Source organism: Myotis lucifugus, unplaced genomic scaffold (assembly GCF_000147115.1).
Source record: "Myotis lucifugus unplaced genomic scaffold, Myoluc2.0 scaffold_184, whole genome shotgun sequence".
Lineage (NCBI taxonomy): Eukaryota > Metazoa > Chordata > Mammalia > Chiroptera > Vespertilionidae > Myotis > Myotis lucifugus.
Window position 1 is genome coordinate 612115 of NW_005871232.1, and position 17760 is coordinate 629874.

General features: G+C 44.4%; 1 pseudogene; it reads left to right on the plus strand.

The window, feature by feature from the left end:
- The first annotated feature begins 5796 nt into the window (after positions 1-5796).
- Positions 5797-6317, plus strand: LOC102432126 (annotated as a pseudogene).
- Positions 6318-17760: the final 11443 nt, after the last annotated feature.

Sequence of the window (17760 nt, forward strand, 5' to 3'; positions counted from 1 at the left end):
CACTAGATTGTTGAGCCTCAGTCAGCAGGGTGGATAGGTGACTGGTTTCCCAGAATAAGACTTTGCTCCATTAATGTTTACCAGAAAATTACTTAAGCAATTTATCAGGAATGTTCATTTATTCCCAGAAAGGAGGTTGCAAATTTTATCATGTGAAAATATTCCTTCCTACATCAGCTTTGGGGCAACTTCTCTATTAAAGGAATCAGTGTTTAAAGATAATGGCCATGAGGAATTCACATGACAACCTTAGGAATTTGAAACAAACAAAAAAACAAAAAGAATTTGAAACAGTATAGCAGCAGAGTGTGAGCTTTGCAGCAGACAGACCTAAGTTTTCAACCTTAAGTTTATTAGTGTACTAGAGGCCCGGTGCATGGATTCGTGCACTAGTGGGAGACATGGCCTGTGGGGTTCAGCCCACTGTGGGAGCACCACTCATCCTGGTCAGCCAAGCGGTGCTCCCACTGTAGGAGCACACTGACCACCAGGGGGCAGCTCCTGCATTGAGCATCTGCCCACTGGTGGTCAGTGAACATCATAGCAATTGGTTGACTGGTTGTTCTGTCCGTTCCGCTGTTCGATCGCTGGGCTTTTATATATATACATTCATATAGATTCATGTGTAAAATGAGAAAATATTAAATACTATTTCATTCTTGTCATTTTCTCTGCATTTTTACAATTGATCACTTTCATAGTAATCACTTTTAGAGTAATCATAATAACAAACAATGATTTTTATTATTATAAAACTAGAGACCCAGTGCACAAAATTCGTGCATGGGGAGGATCCCTAGCAGCTGCTGGCTGCCTTCTGGGGCCTCCCTTCCCTGGCTGCCAGCCACTGGCTACCGGCCGGGGCCTTCCTTTGTTCCGCACCACCCCTGTTGGTCATCGCATGTAATAGCGAGCAATCGCACTCCCAGTCAAACTCCCGAGGGGACACTTTGCATATTAGGCTTTTATATATATAGCTTTTTATAGTAACCAGGATCTATGTTTTTAGGGTCCTTTCAAGGTCCTGGTATAACTTTTAATATTTTATTTTATTTTTTAATATATTTTTATTGATTTCAGAGAGGAAGGGAGAAATATCAATGATTAGAGAGAATCATTGATTGGCTGCCTCCTGCATGCCCTCCACTGGGAATTGAACCGTGACCTCCTGATTCATAGGTCAACGCTCAACCACTGAGCCACACCAGCTGGCAATATTTTAGAAAATAATTAGGCACCAGACTCTTATAAAATATTGAAACATTTCGTTCCACACACTATGGGAGTCAGGCAGTCCTAGATCAAATCCAGTTCTGAGTGAAGTTTTCAGACACAAAAATATTTGTAAGTAGAATTGATTGTCTCCTCCCAAGACCTTGCCATGGCAATCCACCAAATAAAATGGTACCAAAGGAAATATCTCTAATGCTTTCTTGTTAAGAAGCCTTGGTTCAAGGGTCTTCATGATTTCAAATGAATCATTAACAATTTCCTGGTGCTTTTATCCAAACATCAAAAACCCAGGCCAACTCAGGTTTATGCATCACATGAGAAAACCCACCTTAATCTCCTCCACCTTCAAACTTGTGTCTGGGGACTGTGGCAGAGCTGAGATTTGATGGACTGCTTGTGAAGTCCACCCCAGCATCAAGGAACAAAGGCAATGCATCCAGCCATTATGTACCCATTCTGGGAGGCCCAAGAACAGCCAGGACAGGGGCATGGCCAGAACTCTTTCAACTATTTCTTCTCAACAATAACAGTGTCCAGATGTTAAGATGTAAGTTAAAGAAGCAATTAATGGGAATGCAAACACTGTATTGTTCAATGCTGGGTTAAATCCTTTTCTTTGTAACAATCATTCACTTCACCTATCTCAACACTCATCACACTTTATTATAAATCCTTGTTTAATCATCTGATGCTCCTAGAATGAGAATTGGAAGTTCCTAAGGGAACCAGGTCTGCCTTGCTTAGTGCTACACATCTGGAGCCCAGCACAGTGCCTGATGAGCAAATGTACAGAGCATAGGTGATCCAGTAAATATTTGATTGTAATGGATTACTTCAAATTATGAAAGACAAAATGCAAAATGTACCAGACAACTAAAGAGATGATTTGTTTTAGGTTACTGTAATAGGGAAAAGGTTCATTTTATCAAAAGGAAAGGGGTCTGAGTACACAAGAATGTCATCCTCAGGTTTTATGGGAGTCACGAGGAAAGATGGAGACGGTCCTGTCTTGGCATTTGAGAGGGCAGGTGGTCCCTTACACTCAACCATTTCCCAGAACACAAAAGAGGGGGAAATTTCTCAACGTCAAAATAAAGTATGTAAAGCATTTAGCACAGAGACTAAGAGCTCGGAGTAGGCACTTCTAAGTGACAACAATTGTTGTCTAGAATAAACAGAAGAGTAAAAGCAAAACTTTAAAGGACCCCATCACTAGAGGTTTCCTCATCCACAGCTGTTCCCAGTAATGCCTGAGGTCCTTGGCTGTTTCTCACTCCAGGCTGCCCGCCAGGCTCCTGGCAACCTAAAGGGCCCTCATTGGTCTTCCCCCATCACTCCCGCTTGCCTACTTATCAGAGACCTGTCCCTATCCAGCGCACTGCCCAACATGACTCACACAGTTGGTGCTCCATAAACACATAAATTAAATGAATGCCCCCAAGTGTTAGAAAATCGAATGCCATGCTGATTATAATAACTGTCCCTGTTTACCCTCCTGATAATGCACATATTTGGCTGCAGAATCATGTGGGCTCATGTCATTAGGCAAGAATTTACGGTGACTCAAGAGTCTTTTTCTTGTGTCATATTTTAGAACCATCCTTTTGAGATATTTTGAACTTTTTTGGCCTAAATGCATTACATTGTCCATGCGCACACTTCAGCTCCCTGACCATTTTCCTACCCATTCGCACAACCTCCTAAGATTTCCAGGCAGTTGTTCCTCACAGCTTGGCTTTTCCTTGTTCAGAATAGTTCAGCTTTGGCTGCAGATTTGGAGATTTCACTGTGCAAACCCTTCTCTGGACCATTTATAAAGGTATTAAATAAGACTGGCCCAGACCAACACTTGAGAAGCCCTGCTATCTCCCTTTTCCTTTTTCTTTCCAAACAAATGTGCATTTCTACCTATTCATTTTGTCTCCTGTTTCTAAGCCAGTACTGAATCTGAGACAAAGTACCCTTAGCATTCCATGACAAAAACAATTCCCATTAAATTGTACTTTGGGGTCTCACAAAGCACAAAATGCCACTGGAGAGATAGAGGCAATTTTTAATGTGCTGATATAACATTATCCCCCTCGCTGTGCCACTTAAGAACCATTTAACCCGGAGGTTAAATGCTGTCCCCATAGAAATTCAGGCACGACAGATGGCCAGCAGATTTACACATATTTGCGCATAGTGCAGCCAAATATGTGTACTATCTGCTGCGGTGCAATAGAACATTTGAAGCCCAAATTTCATCAAGAGCATTTATCTAGTCCATGAGGTTTCAGAATTATAACAACTTCAGCATGAAGATGCGTGCCTTTAGGAATGTGGCATCCTTAGGAGTGAGGCTTTGTGCAATGTTTTATGGAAATCTTGGAGGGCGCTATGTGAACATAAGACTCTAAATACACATGATCCGAACTTATTCTCTTTGGCTCAATTTGGCTTTTGCTAACTCTTCAGGATTCACCAAGGAGTACTCGAGAGATACTCCTGTTCATGGCCTTTAGGGTGGGGATCACATTGTATTCGCCTCTATATCACGGGAACCTAGCACATAGTAGGTACCTACCACATATGTGATGAATGAGTGAAAGAAGAATAGAACAAACAACCCAGCACTCCGCATCCCCAGCATAAACACTTCACTTGGAATGGGAGCAAGGTTCATTAAGGAAGTACTCAAGTACTCAGCATGCTTCTCTTCTGCAGAGTGGAGAGAGCACAGACCCAGGCAAACATCCAAATTAGCACCTGACTAAGTTCCCAGCCCCATTTTCCTGCCCAAGTCACTTCCCTTTTGCCCTGATGGTGCTGCCCAAGATAGGAGCGAAGGGTCTCATGCCAAATGCCCACAGGTGTCATAACAGATCACCACAGATTGGGTGACTTCAACAATAGAAAATTATTTCTCACGGTTTTGGAGGCCAGAGATTCAAGATCAGGGTGTTGCCAAGTTCGTTTCTCCTGAGGCCTCTCTTCTTGGCTTGCAAATGGCCACCCTCTCACTGTGTCCTCACGTGGCCTTTTCTCTGTGTGTACACATCCCTGGTGTCTCTTTCTCTACTAAAGACACCAAGTGATATCCAAATAAAGACACAAAGAAGGTGAAGCATAAGCCAAGGATACACCTTAGGCACACCTCTCCCCTCAGATGTTTACTGGACATCTCAGACACAACATGTCCAAAGCCAAACTTCTGACTTTACCTCCGGCTCCTCACATTCACTCCTCTCCCCAAGAAAAGGAAATACTGTTCTTCCACAGACTTCTCCATTTTTGAAGTTTTCCTCAACTACTCTTTCTTTTCAATCTTTATTGTTAAAGTGTTACATACGTCCCCTTCCCTACCCCCCCCCCCACATTAACCCCCTTCTAACATGCCCCTGCCACCCGCCACAGGCCTTCACCACCCTATTGTCTGTGTCCACGGGTTATGCATATATGCTTACAACTTCTTTGGTTGATCTCTTCACTCCCACCCACCCTCCTTTGCCTTCCCTTTGAGATTCCACAGTCTGTTCCACACTTCTATGTCTCTGGATCTATTTTGTTCAACAGTTTATTTTGTTTATTAGATTCCACATATGAGTGAGTCCTCTCTTTTTCATATACTTCACATCCAATCCTTAGGAAATTCTGGTGGCTCAGTCTGTAGGATGTATCCAGAATCTGATCGCTTCCTATCATCTCACTGTTGCCAAGCCTCCATGACCTCCATGACCTCCACGACCTCTCGCACAGCCTACTAACTGCTCTCTGTGCTTCTTCCTCAGCCCATCACTCATACCTCCTTAAAGTTCTCTGAACAGAGTAGCAAGAGTGACCTTTTCTCTTCCAACTTTACTGAGATATATGACATTGTACAAGTTTAAGATGTACAATGTGATGATTTGATGCAGTTGATTTATCCTAGAGAATGTTCCATGTGCACTTGAGAAGAATGTATATTCTGCAGCTATAGGGCAGGCTGTTCTGTGTATGTCTGGTAGGTTTCTTTGCTCTAAAAGCAATTCCAATTGAAAGGCCCAAGTTAAAAGGCAGCCATTTATTTTCTTTCTGTCCTTAGTTATCTTGACCCTTATCTAGAAAGCCTAGGGCCGTAGTCGGCAAACTGCGGCTCCCGAGCCACACGCGGCTTTTTGGCCCCTTGAGTGTGGCTCTTCCACAAAATACCACATGCAGGCGCACACGTACAGTGCGATTGAAACTTCGTGGCTCATGCGCAGAAGTCAGTTTTCGGCCTGGGCGAGTCTATTTTTGAAGAAGTACTGTTGATATTTGGCTCTGTTGACTAATGAGTTTGCCGACCACTGGTAGGGTCTCTCAATCCTTAACCCTTAGCTCCACCTTGAGGATTTCAAAAAATCTCAAAGAGAGTGCCCTTGGCGGTCTCGGATCTGTCTCTTGCTTTAACAGTGTTTGGACAGAACAGACCCAGGGACACCCCTCCTTCCAGCCTCCGACCACCTTCCAGCATCTTATCCTGTCACCACCTTCAGAGCCACCTCCGAGACCAGCCAACACACCAGGTGTTTTTCTACCTGAACTCCTTCTTGCAGAACAATCATGAGCTCCCAAACCTGTCAGAATTATTCCACCGAATGGGAGGCTGCCGTCAACCGCCTGGCCTGCATCTGCAGGCTCCCACCTACCTCTCTGGGCTTCTTTTTCGACCACGACGATGTGGCTCTCCAAGGCGCGGGCCATTTCCTCCATGAGTTGGTGGAGAAGAAGCGCGAGGGTGCTGAGAGGCTCTTAAAGTTGCAAAACCAGCGTGGTGGCCGCATTCTCTCCAGGACACGCTGAGCCTCCCCAAGATGAGTGGGTGAAACTCAGGGCCAAGGAAGCCGCCAGGGAAGCCGCCTGGGCCTTGGAGAGGAACCTGAACCAGGCCTGTGGGAGCTGCAGGCCCTGGTTCTACCCGCGCAGCCCCTCAGCTCTGTGACTTCCGGGAGAACCACTTCCTGGGCGAGGAGGTGAAGCTCATCAAGAAAATGGGTGACACCTGGCTCCCCTCCGCAGGCTGCCAGCCCCCAGGCTGGGCTGGGCCAGTATCCTTGGAAAGGCTCACCCTCCAGCACGACTAGGAGCCTTTGGAGCCCAGAGGCCTTTAAGGGCCCCTCTGCATCCCCTGGTGTCTGGCATTTACCTGAGCCTCTTCCCCAAACTGCTAGTTATACTTTTAACCACCCTGGAGACCTCTCCCATGCATTGGACCAAATGAAACAATAAAGCAAAAAAAATATATCAAAGAAAGTCAGCCTGAATTTAATTCTAGACACCAAGGAAGAGAAAGGGAAGAAAAGAACATCCTTCTAGCCATTGGAACTAGTAACCGGAAGGGCCCTGTGCTCCAGGGTGCATGGACGTTGTCCTACAGTCGGCGGTGTGCTTAGTGCAAACCTCCACTGTCCATGGCCAACTCACACAGGAACCTGAAGTTTGAGTAAATTACATAAGGAGGGATGAATATTCACACTCTCTCCCCTCCAAGGATTCTGAAATCGGCAGGCATTCTCCCCTAAATCCCCATCAACTCCCATTTCTGTGCTTTGTTATGCAGATAGAAGAGTGCAGAAGAATAGGCAGGACAGCCTAGATTACCACAAGAAAGGGAAAGAATCATTATGAGAGAAAAGAAAAGAGGGGAGAAAGAGAGAGAGAAGGGTTTGGAAGAATATTCAGAATTGGGACTTGAGAGAAAATGAGAGTTTCTTGGAGCTTTCTGTCCATGAGGAATATGAGGGGTAATGATTGGAACAAATGTTTTAAGTTTTGCTGTTCTGTACATTAGCAATGTTCTTTGCCACCTCATTAGACTGAGTAAAGTTTTTTAAATTACTCCTTCGTTATTGATATGTTTTCTCCTTAAAATCATCCCTATGCACAACCAGTGCACTGCACAAGAAAGAAACACAAGACTGCCCTGTTTTACTCAGGTTATAGTTATAGATTTTATTTCCATTCTGAGAACCACTCTCCTGCCAGTCTGTAATTTACATTGCATTCTTGGCATTGATTGCCTGCTGTCCAAGTTACACCCCTGGTGTGGCCCATTGTCCTATGGAAACACCAATCCACAGGTTGTAGTTAGTGTTTGAAAGACGGTGACAGAAAGCCACTCTCAGAGGTGGCTCCTACAGCAGTTTCAGCTGTCTGTACATTAGCTCCAGGCAGTGATAATGAACTCGGGCTTTTCTCTAGTGTGATGCTCTTCAAACGATGTGGCTAAATGTATTTTAAAGGTTCTTGCTGCTCTTACACAAGTAGGGTAGACACATCTGGCAAGTGCAGTCGTCTGAATCCTTTGAAATATATCCCAGGCTCAATTCTGGACAGAACATCTGCTGATTCCAGACCTAATTGAACTAATTGGGATTCTTACGATTGGCATTCAACTTTAAAGTTAGCCGAATCTATCTTCCAGAATAGTGCCCCACTTTCTTCTCATGGAGGGATGATGACAAAGATTCTCTTCTTGACCAAGCTCTAATCAGGCGCCTCTGAGTTCTTTTTCAACTAGGCCTCATCCTTGGGCACATCCTAAGGAGCCCAAAAATTTCACCAAGAATTCTAAATCAGATTAGCCAGAAACCCCCATCCTCCACATTTCGCTGTCTTGTCAAGCTCTTCATCCTCCCCGATCATCCAGGGGTTATCTGGTCATCCTACCCTGCCTTCAGCAAGAATCCTATAAGGTCAGTTTAGACACAATGCCTCCCTTACCCTTGATGTTTCCTCTTAATAGTTTTCCATCTACCAATTCCCCACCACGATGCCCTTCCCCACACACTCTTTCTTGGCTGTAAATTCCAACTATTCCTTGTATTAGGAGTTGAGCCCAATCTCTCCCCCTGACAGCAAAACCCCATCGCACTACTTCCTATCCTGACCTTGAGAGTCCTGAAGAAAGCCTGCCTTCCTATGTTAACAAGTGTCATAAACAATTCTTTTTCTGTAACAATGGTCGGAAGACCTCGACGATCAGATCTGATCATTTGGAGGCCTCCTTGCTACTCAATGGAGCATTTGTGGCAGGATTTGGTTTAAAACTTGCTTTTGCCATAATCTAGTAGAAAGTTGTGGTAGGAGTATAGAACCCTCAGCAGCTCCTAATTATTCAGAACAACATACTTTCATTTGCCCAAAAGAACCTCATTTGTTCCCTGAGCAAGTTAGTTTACGGCACCTACCTCAGCGATGATGCAGCCTGAAGGTCGGGAACTCGGAGGTTTCCCCAGCTGCAACCTTCCACAATTTTACAATTTATCCGGAATGTGCGGAGCATCTGCTCCCCAGGCCGGGAGGCAGTTATATAACCACGCAATCTTCGTTTTGGTGTTGATCTTTCCCATCAATTGCAGATACTAGTGAAGAAGCTGAGTAGGTTTTTCCAAAGCCAGCAACCCCTATTTTCAAAGGGGTTATTAAGTAGTGATGGCATAATTGATGTTAGCAATCACTGAGACTCAACAATAAGGGCCCCCAAGAGAGGGAAGTGGGTTTGTTCTCTGGCCTCCTTGTCCAAGGAGGCTTCCCCCTGAGTCATGCCACCTGAGGGGAGGGATTGTTTGTGGAATGAAGCTGCTCCACTGCCTTCCTCCTTACTTGTCTGGATTGAAGCCTCTTACCGGTGTTCCCCGCTGCTCTTTCAATGGCGGGGCCTTTCTCCTGCTGCTGGAGTTCTGCCACTTCAAGAGAAGCCCAGCTGGAGACCAGGAAATGGGATTTTAAATTCTCTTTGGGTACCTGGCACTGACAGGTAGAGGTGCCTACATGAACTACTGGTTCTGTTTCCATGGAAACATGAAGCAGTTTGGACATACAAAGTTAGCATTAACCAGCACTGTTCCACGGACAAGCTATCTCTCCCTTTTAAAGGGTCGTCCCCGATTCAACTCAAACCTGTATTTTATTGAATGCCTACTATGGGCCAAACCTGGTGCTGCTGCAAGAGTAAAGGTGAATGAAATAGATCAGTGGTTCTCAACCTTCTGGCCCTTTATTTTATTTTATTTTTAAATATATTTTATTGATTTTTTTACAGAGAGGAAGGGAGAGGGATAGAGAGCTAGAAACATCGATGAGAGAAACATCGATCAGCCGCCTCCTGCACACTCCCCATTGGGGATGTGCCCGCAACCAAGGTACATGCCCTTGACTGGAATCGAACCTGGGACCCTTGAGTCCGCAGGCCGACGCTCTATCCACTGAGCCAAACCAGTTAGGGCCCTTCTGGCCCTTTAAATACAGTTCCTCATCTTGTGACCCAACCATAAAATTATTTTCGTTGCTACTTCATAACTGTAATGTTGCTACTGTTATGAATCGTAATGTAAATATCTGATATGCAGGATGGTCTTAGGTGACCCTGTGAAAGGGTCATTCGACCGCCAAAGGGGCCGCGACTCACAGGTTGAGAACCGCTGAAATAGATAGTCCTTTGCCCTTATGAAACTCAAGTCTAGCAGACTGAAGTGTGTTCTGAAAAGAAAGATTCCAGGCACATTAAGAACATAAACCAAGCCGATTTAGCCATTCCTCAAGAGGTAAAACTTAAGAGATGAGTAGGAGTGATAGAGAGAAAGTGTGTGAGAACTTGAGAAATAAATGCATATTTTACTTTTTTCTTTCACTACTAAGGGTGAGTGGTCAAAAATGTTAGAACATCACTACCCCAGATCAAATGATCCCCAAACCTCATATCACATTAGAATCCCCCCAAGTGCTTATTAAAATAACAGATTCCCAGGTTTTACTCCTAATAAATGTGGGGCAAAGTCCAGGAAACTGTTTAATAAACACTCCGTGTGATTTTGGTGACTCCTGTTCTGCAGACAAGTTCCCTGGAAAACTCATTCCTTTTCTCTGCCCTCACGCCAGCTTTTTAATACATCAGCTGTCCCCTGTGCCTCTTTCCCTGAAACCTGAGGCAGAATGCAAATGGCATTTCCAGGAGGAGCTCTGAGTACCTGGTTATTGCCCCAGGTCAAGCAGCGCTGAGTTGGGGTATGTTTTTTCAAGCCACTTCTATGTAGAACAGTGGTTCTCAGCCTTCCTAATGCCGCGACCCTTTAATACAGTTCCTCGTGTTGTGGTGACCCCCAATTTCATTGTTACAAATTGAACATAATTAAAGCATAGTGATTAATCACAAAAACAATATGTAATTATATATGTGTTTTCCGATGGTCTTAGGCGACCCCTGTGAAAGGGTCGTTTGACCCCCCAAAGGGGTCGCGACCCACAGGTTGAGAACTGCTGATGTAGAATTACCAGATAAAACACCTGACATGCATTAAATTGGAATATCAGATTAAAAACAGCAAAATTAATATAAGTATGTTTCAAATACAGCTTGTCCAGCCGTCCAGGTACCAAGACCCATAAATGCTCCATCTTAGAAGTCACTGCAGCATGTGGAGGCTAAAAAATTACTACTTTTCCTCTCACCTTCAAAGTTCTTCTAGCTGGGTTAATAATTAAATTATTAACAGACAAACTTACAGCAGAAAATAAAATTTGTAGTCCATGCGCATGGGGAATTCACACAACTATGAAAATTCCAAACACAGTGAGGCAACATTGGGTATATGTGTCCTTTTGGACAAAGGAGAAAAGGGAGGCAACAGGGTCTTACATTTCAAAAGTGAGAATGAGAAATGTGCAGGTCCTTGAGGAAGCTGGGACGCACATGGCAGGCAAGTTCTTTCTAGGCAACTCAGAAACAATGGGGCACAGGGGTATCTCGCTAACAGACCACTGCTTGAACCCCTCCTATGTACCATACTTAATTCAAGTTAGGCTAAGTGGAGCATCCTAAAATTTCCTTCCTGAAGCAGATTTTCTGTCTGAATCTCTTGGGTAGGAAAGGGGGGGAGGGTCAAAGGTATTTTCTTTAATTTATTGATTAAGGTATTACATATGTGTCCTTATCCCCCCATTGCCCCCCGGACCCCCACTTATGCCCTCACCCCCTGGTGTCTGTGTCCATTGGTTAGGCTTATATGCATACATATAAGCCTTTGGTTGATCTCTCCCAAAGCATTTTCTTTACATGAATATCTCTAAAAATCAATGGAAAAAAATATCCTCAGGTGAAGATTAAAAAGTAGAAAATAAATAAGTAAACCATAAATCATTAATTGCTTCTGTGTCTTAGGCTTCAAGTTACATTTCCTCCCAAGTAAACTAATATCTCTTACTTTGGTTCCATTTTCTAATGAGCTCCATTACAATTTGCCTTTGCCAAGAATACTGCTGGACACAGAAATGGGTAAAGTGAGGCCCCCTCTTTGATGTGCCCATATTCTGGAAAGGGAGGCAAATGTGAAATATGCAAATAGAACAGAGTATGCTGAGTGCTGTAATGAGGGTAAATAAGTATGAACCACTAAAAACACAGGAGGGTCAGATGAGACAGAAGCAAATTAACAGTTAGACAAAGATGAGAGGTCAAGAAAGCATGATCAAAGGTTCAGAGGCATGAAATGCCGTCATGTGTTCAAGGGACTATGACTAGTATGGTACCACTCTAATTAGCTACTTATTAATAATAGAAAAGGAGCAAAGGGAAGGCCTGACATTATAAGCATGGCCATCTGGGCAGCTTCACCAGGAAGTTGCAACTTTGGACTCCCCAGGGAACCACTGCCCATTCCCCACATGCTCCTGTCTCCCATTTCCCTCCGGCATACACAGTGAAGTTGGGGTGACCAGGAAAGGTGTCTGTCAGGCACACCTGGGAACAGAGATTATTGGCCAGAATGGGTGTGGTCACTGCAAGCACACAAACATTTGGGAATACATAATCCCCTGAACAAAGGAGTTTGCTCTCTTGTTACGCTTGACTCTTGGCTCCCGGGGCTCTTTTGCCCGTGTTTCCTCCATAGCCACGTGCCCTGCGGACACCACATGCAGTGAACTGATAGGCTGCACAGGAGCAGGAACTAAGCTAGCCTAATGCTGTATTGGGTCGCTCCATGTGGAAAGGACACTGGCTCTGATCTTAGCCCTGCTAAAGGCAACATGGGACTTCTCCCTTGGGAGTACTGAGGGAAATGAAATCTTGGAAACTCAGGAATTTGACTATGGAAATAAAGCTTCCTACTATAGCTCATCCTCCCATGGGGGCCTGCGGAAATGCTTATTCCAGTGGTACCCCAAGAACCCCACTTCCACCGCCAACAGTACAGTGTTGCTCAAGTAAAAACTCAGGGGAATAAAAAAATGACAATGAGGTTAAAAATCTAACTTTACAACATAAAATGAAAAACTACCAGAAAAGCTTCAGGCAAGAAAGTGACATGGTCAGATGCAGGTTTTGGATGAAGCTGTCTGGAGGCAGCATGGGAAGGGATGTAGGGTGGAGTGCAGGGCAAGGGGGAAAGTGTAAAAATCCTGGCATCAAAGAGTCCCCATAGAAGAAGAAGATGGTCTCAGGTGGGCTAATGAGGAAGGGAAAGAGGAGATGAGCCTGAGAAATACTGAAGAAGTCAAATAGGCAAGATGTGGTGGTTGGTTGTATATTTTTTCTCGTGGGTACGAGAAAAAAAATTAATACTTTTCCTCCTATCTTGTAAGTTTTTCTAGCTGGGCTAATAAATTAACAGAGACAAATTAACAGGAGAAAATCGAATTTTAATACATGCACATGGGGAATTCACATAGGCATGAACATTCCCATGGCAGGGCCGTAAGGCAACATTAGTTATATAAGACATTTTGGACAAAGGAGAAAAGGTGGGGAATGGTGTCTTAGATTTCAGAAGTGAGAATGAGCGATTTACAGGTAGTTGAGGAACGGGGGACACACATGGCAGGCAAATACTTTTTGTCTTTTTGTTGGTGGTTTTTTGTTTTCGTTTTTTGTTTTTGTTTGTTTGGGGGGGGTTTGGCGGGCAAATTCTGGCTGGATGACTCAGGAACAGTGGGGCAGTGAGGGTATCCTCTTGTTATCATACTGATAACTTAGGCTAAGAGGGGCCTCCTAGGACTCCCTTCCTGGAGCAGGCCTTTCCATCGGAATCTCTTACGTAGGAAGGGGGAGGGTCAAAGGTTCTTTCTGAGCCTTGTTTCTTTTCTTTTTTATTTTTTTAATCCTCACCCGAGGATATTTTTCCATTGATTTTTAGAGAGAGTGGAAGAGAGAAGGAAAGACAGAGAGAAACACCGATGTGAAAGAAATACATCGATTGGTTGCCTCCTGCACGCACCCCAACCGGGGCCTGGGCCAGGGAGGAGCCTGCAACCTAGGTACGTGCCCTTGATCAGAATCGAACCCGGGACCCTTCGGTCCGCAGGCCGACAACCTATCCACTGAGCAAAACCGGCTAGGGCTGAGTCTTGTTTCTTAATAAACAACTTAAAATCAATATCCCAAAAGGCAGCTTCAGAGTGGCAAAACTTTGGTTCCCTTCAATGGTACGAAAGGGTAAGGCAAAGAGGACATTGGTTTTCCTGGGTTGGCTGACCAGGGGGGTAACACTCTGCCTACTTAGGCATGAAAGCGTCCCTGCTGACTCTCAGCCCGTGTCCATCCTGCATCCTCGCAGGCTGAAGTATGTCATCACTGGTGCGCTTGCCTGTTTAGGGCACCCGCCCCTCGTCTGGGTTGGCACATCCTCTCACCTGCACCAGCACCGGCACAGGGGGCAGCACAGAGTCAGCATCAAGAAACAGTTGTCAGAGAGAAGGACAAACACCAAATACTGCGAACAGAACTCCAAGGAAGAAAGTGAGAATAGAAAAGTGGTTGCCGGGTGCGGGGGTGAGAGAAATAGGGAGATGGGGAGAAGTTAGGAAAAGTGCATGAACCTTAGGTGACATGATAAACAAGGTCTGCGGATCTAATGTATAACGTGGTGACTGGAGTTGATAATACTGAAACTTGCTAAGAAAATAGAACTTAAATGTTCTCACCAAAAAAAAAAAAAAAGGTAAATATGCGAGGTGATGACGTTTTAATTAACCTGACGGGAGGAATCCTTTCATAATGTACATGTACATCAAATCACCAACACTGTACACTTCAAATATCTTACCATTTTATTTGTCAATTATACCTTAATAAAGCTGAATAAATACGTGCATAGTTGCCCAAATGTGCAGAATGACAAAGGCAATATACAGGAAGAAAAGACACTAAAGAGTTCCTTCTTGGACGCGGTGAGTTTGCAATGACTGTGAAAACATCCAGGTGTGGATAAGCAGGAGGCAGCTGGCAGTGAGTCTGAAACTCGGGGGATTTGAGGTTTGGAGATAAAGGCTGGAGAGCTACCAGCATGTGCTAACAGCGGCAATGTGAGGAGAGCATCAGGAGCAGCCCCAGGGGAGCTTGACACTGGAGGGGACGTCCTTCCTCCCACCTCTGCCTCTAGAAGTCCACCCTCAGCCCTGGCGCACAGCACACGCCCGCGACACCTGTCTGGGCTGTGCTCAAGGGAGGGCCCACTAGGCCTTCGTGACCTTTCCCAGGAGACACCCTATGCCGATCATATCTTTCCCCACATTTTGCCAGCTCAGTTCTGAGTTCTTTGAGCAGCCCCTGAATTCTGTGAAATCCTCTCCCATGAAGTCCTCCCTCGCTGGGCTGGACGATAGACCAGCAATGATCTTGAGTACCCGGGCCTTTGCATCCCAAATCGCCTCTGTGCTTATCAGAATGTAGGAATCTTGCTCTTTCCCATCTTCCTGCAATCAGATACCTTTGTGTGCCATCTGCCCTCGAGACAAACGCGGCCTGTGTTGCTATAATACTGTTGTCCATGCTATTTGGTGTGCTGTTCCTATTCTGTTATCTGGGTGCCTGGCCCTGGCAGGGTCTATGTGCTCTGACCTGGTGTGTGCCCTGGGGAATCACAGGCTGTCAGGAGGGTGACGGGAGAGCCTGGCTTTTCTAGCTCCGTTCTGTTGAAAATAGTCACCAGATAACCAGGTGATATGTCAGATGATGCTTTTTGGTTTGAAAAATGTGGTGAGGGCAGGAATCTTTGGTAGATGGCCTGGCATTTACAAACCGGCAAAGTTGAATTTCTAAACTCCTAGTTTTGTCTAAAGCCCACAGGATTTCTTTAACTAGAAAGGTTAAAAAAACAACTAGAAATAAAAAAATAAAAGAAAAAAATAGTAACTAGAAAAGATAAGGTCTAAGGTCAATAGAAGAAATATATTTATGTCTGTGTGCCAACATAACACGTTTTTAGTGATGGCTCAATTAGGAATAATTGTACCTGCCAATCACAGGGAGCCTCGCCCCCACCCCCATAGCAAGTTAAGATACAGGCAATCCTCTACTGGCACAGTAGCTGCCCTGCAGGACCCATGGAGACCCAGGATCCCCCTGCTTATCCTCTCTGCCATCCTTAATTATACTGGCTTTGTCCTCACACTGGTCACCTCCTGGACAATGATGGTTGCTCCACTTGCAAGTTTTGTGTCCCCAAGAAGATGGGAAAAGAGGGCTGAGGGAAAGGAAAGAATGTTTTGTCATTTTATTCTGGAAAGAAAGCCATCCCCGCTGGTGCTTACCTCCATCTCACTGGCCATCTCCAGCTACAAGGGGACAGAGATCAAGCCTGTAGCTTTCACGGTGTCTGAGAGAGCTTGGCAAAGATGGGAGCAATGAATGTTGGAAGCTGCCAATCAAGTAGTTCAGACTTAAAAATAAGTCTAAGTTACGTTATCACATCTGCATATTTCCTAAAATATCTGTGAGCATAGCTTAAGCTGATTTATTCATGCTGATGTTGATTTCTATTTGCACAATACTTGAGGCAATCTTATGTCAAAATCTTCCACTCTACATAAACAGTAACACCAACCTCTTTTATATGTCCTATTTTATCAAAGTGAGGTAGGAAAAGGATTGAAAATATTTCTAGATGCTAGTTCAGTTAATTGGGTGAATAAGACATCTTTTTATCCACATATTTTTTAAAATATATTTTATTTAAAAAATAAAGGAGGAAGGGAGAGGGATAGAGAGTCAGAAACATCGATGAGAGAGAAACATTGATCAGCTGCCTCCTGCACACCTCCCACTGGGGATATGCCCGCAACCAAGGTACATGCCCTTGACTGGAATTGAACCTGGGACCTTTCAGTCCACAGGCCAACGCTCTATCCACTGAGCCAAACTGGTCAGGGCTATCCACATATTTTTAAAGTTAGTTCCTGGAAGTCTACCCAGTTTTGAAAAGAATATCTTTGGTAGCCTGGCCAGAGTGGCTCAGTGGTTGAGCATTGTCCCATGCACCGAAAGGTTGCTGGTTCGACTTCAGTCAGGGCACATGCCTGGGTTTCAGGTTTGATCCCTGTCTGGGAGCATCGCAAGGGCAACCGATCCATGTTTCTCTCTTACATCAATGTTTCTCTCGCTCTCTCTTTCTCTCACTCTCTCTCTCTCTCTTCCTTTCTCTAAGTATGACCTCGGATGAGGATTTAAAAATATAATAGAAGACAGTATGGAGTTTCCTCAAAAAACTAAAAATGGAACTCCCATTTGACCCTGTGATCCCACTTCTAGGAATATATCCCAAGAAACCAGAAACACCAATCAGAAAGGATATATGCACCCATATGTTCATAGCAGCACAATTCACCATAGCTAAGATCTGGAAACAGCCTAAGTGCCCATCAGTAGATGAATGGATTAGAAAACTGTGGTACAGCTACACGATGGAATACTATGCTGCTGTTAAAAAGAAGGAACTCTTACCATATGCAACAGCATGGATGGAACTGGAAAGCATTATGCTAAGTGAAATAAGCCAGTCAATGAAGGAAAAATACCACATGATCTCACTCATTCATGGATAATAAAGACCATTATAAACTTATGAACAATAATAGATACAGAGGCAGAGTTGCCTCAAACAGACTGTCAAACTGCAGCGGGAAGGCCAGGGAGGGTTGGGGGGCAGGAGGGAGGGGGGTAAGAGATCAACCGAAGGACTTGTATGCATGCATATAAGCATAAGCAATGGACATAAGACACTGTGGGGTAGGGGAGGCCAGGGGATTGTCAAGGGCGGGGGAAAAAAAAAAGGACACATATGTAATACCCTTTGTAATACTTTAAGCAATAAAAAAAATAAAATAAAAAAATAAAAATAAAAAATAAAAAGTCCCTGGTCTGACTCAGTTATAGCATTTGGCAAATGCCATGTTCAGCCCACACCACTAATATTAAACCTTATTTTAAAAATCATTAAAAAAATATATATATATATATTATAATATCTTTGATTGGCAAGCAACAGTACCAAAGATAATTTTCCCTATCTTACCCTGCTTGGTATAAACTGGAGTGGCTGCAGCTGTGAAGTCACAGAATGGGTTTTATGTGGAGCCTTTTCAGGGAGAAGTGCTTTGTCTCCATCTGGTGGACAACCTTATCTTTGCACCATCAGCAGTGATTCCCACACCTGGCTGCACTTGAGAATCACCTGTGGTGTTTGCAAACAATCCCAATACCCAGGCCCCTCTCCAGACTAATTCAGCCAGGTCTGGGAGAGAACCAGGAATCAG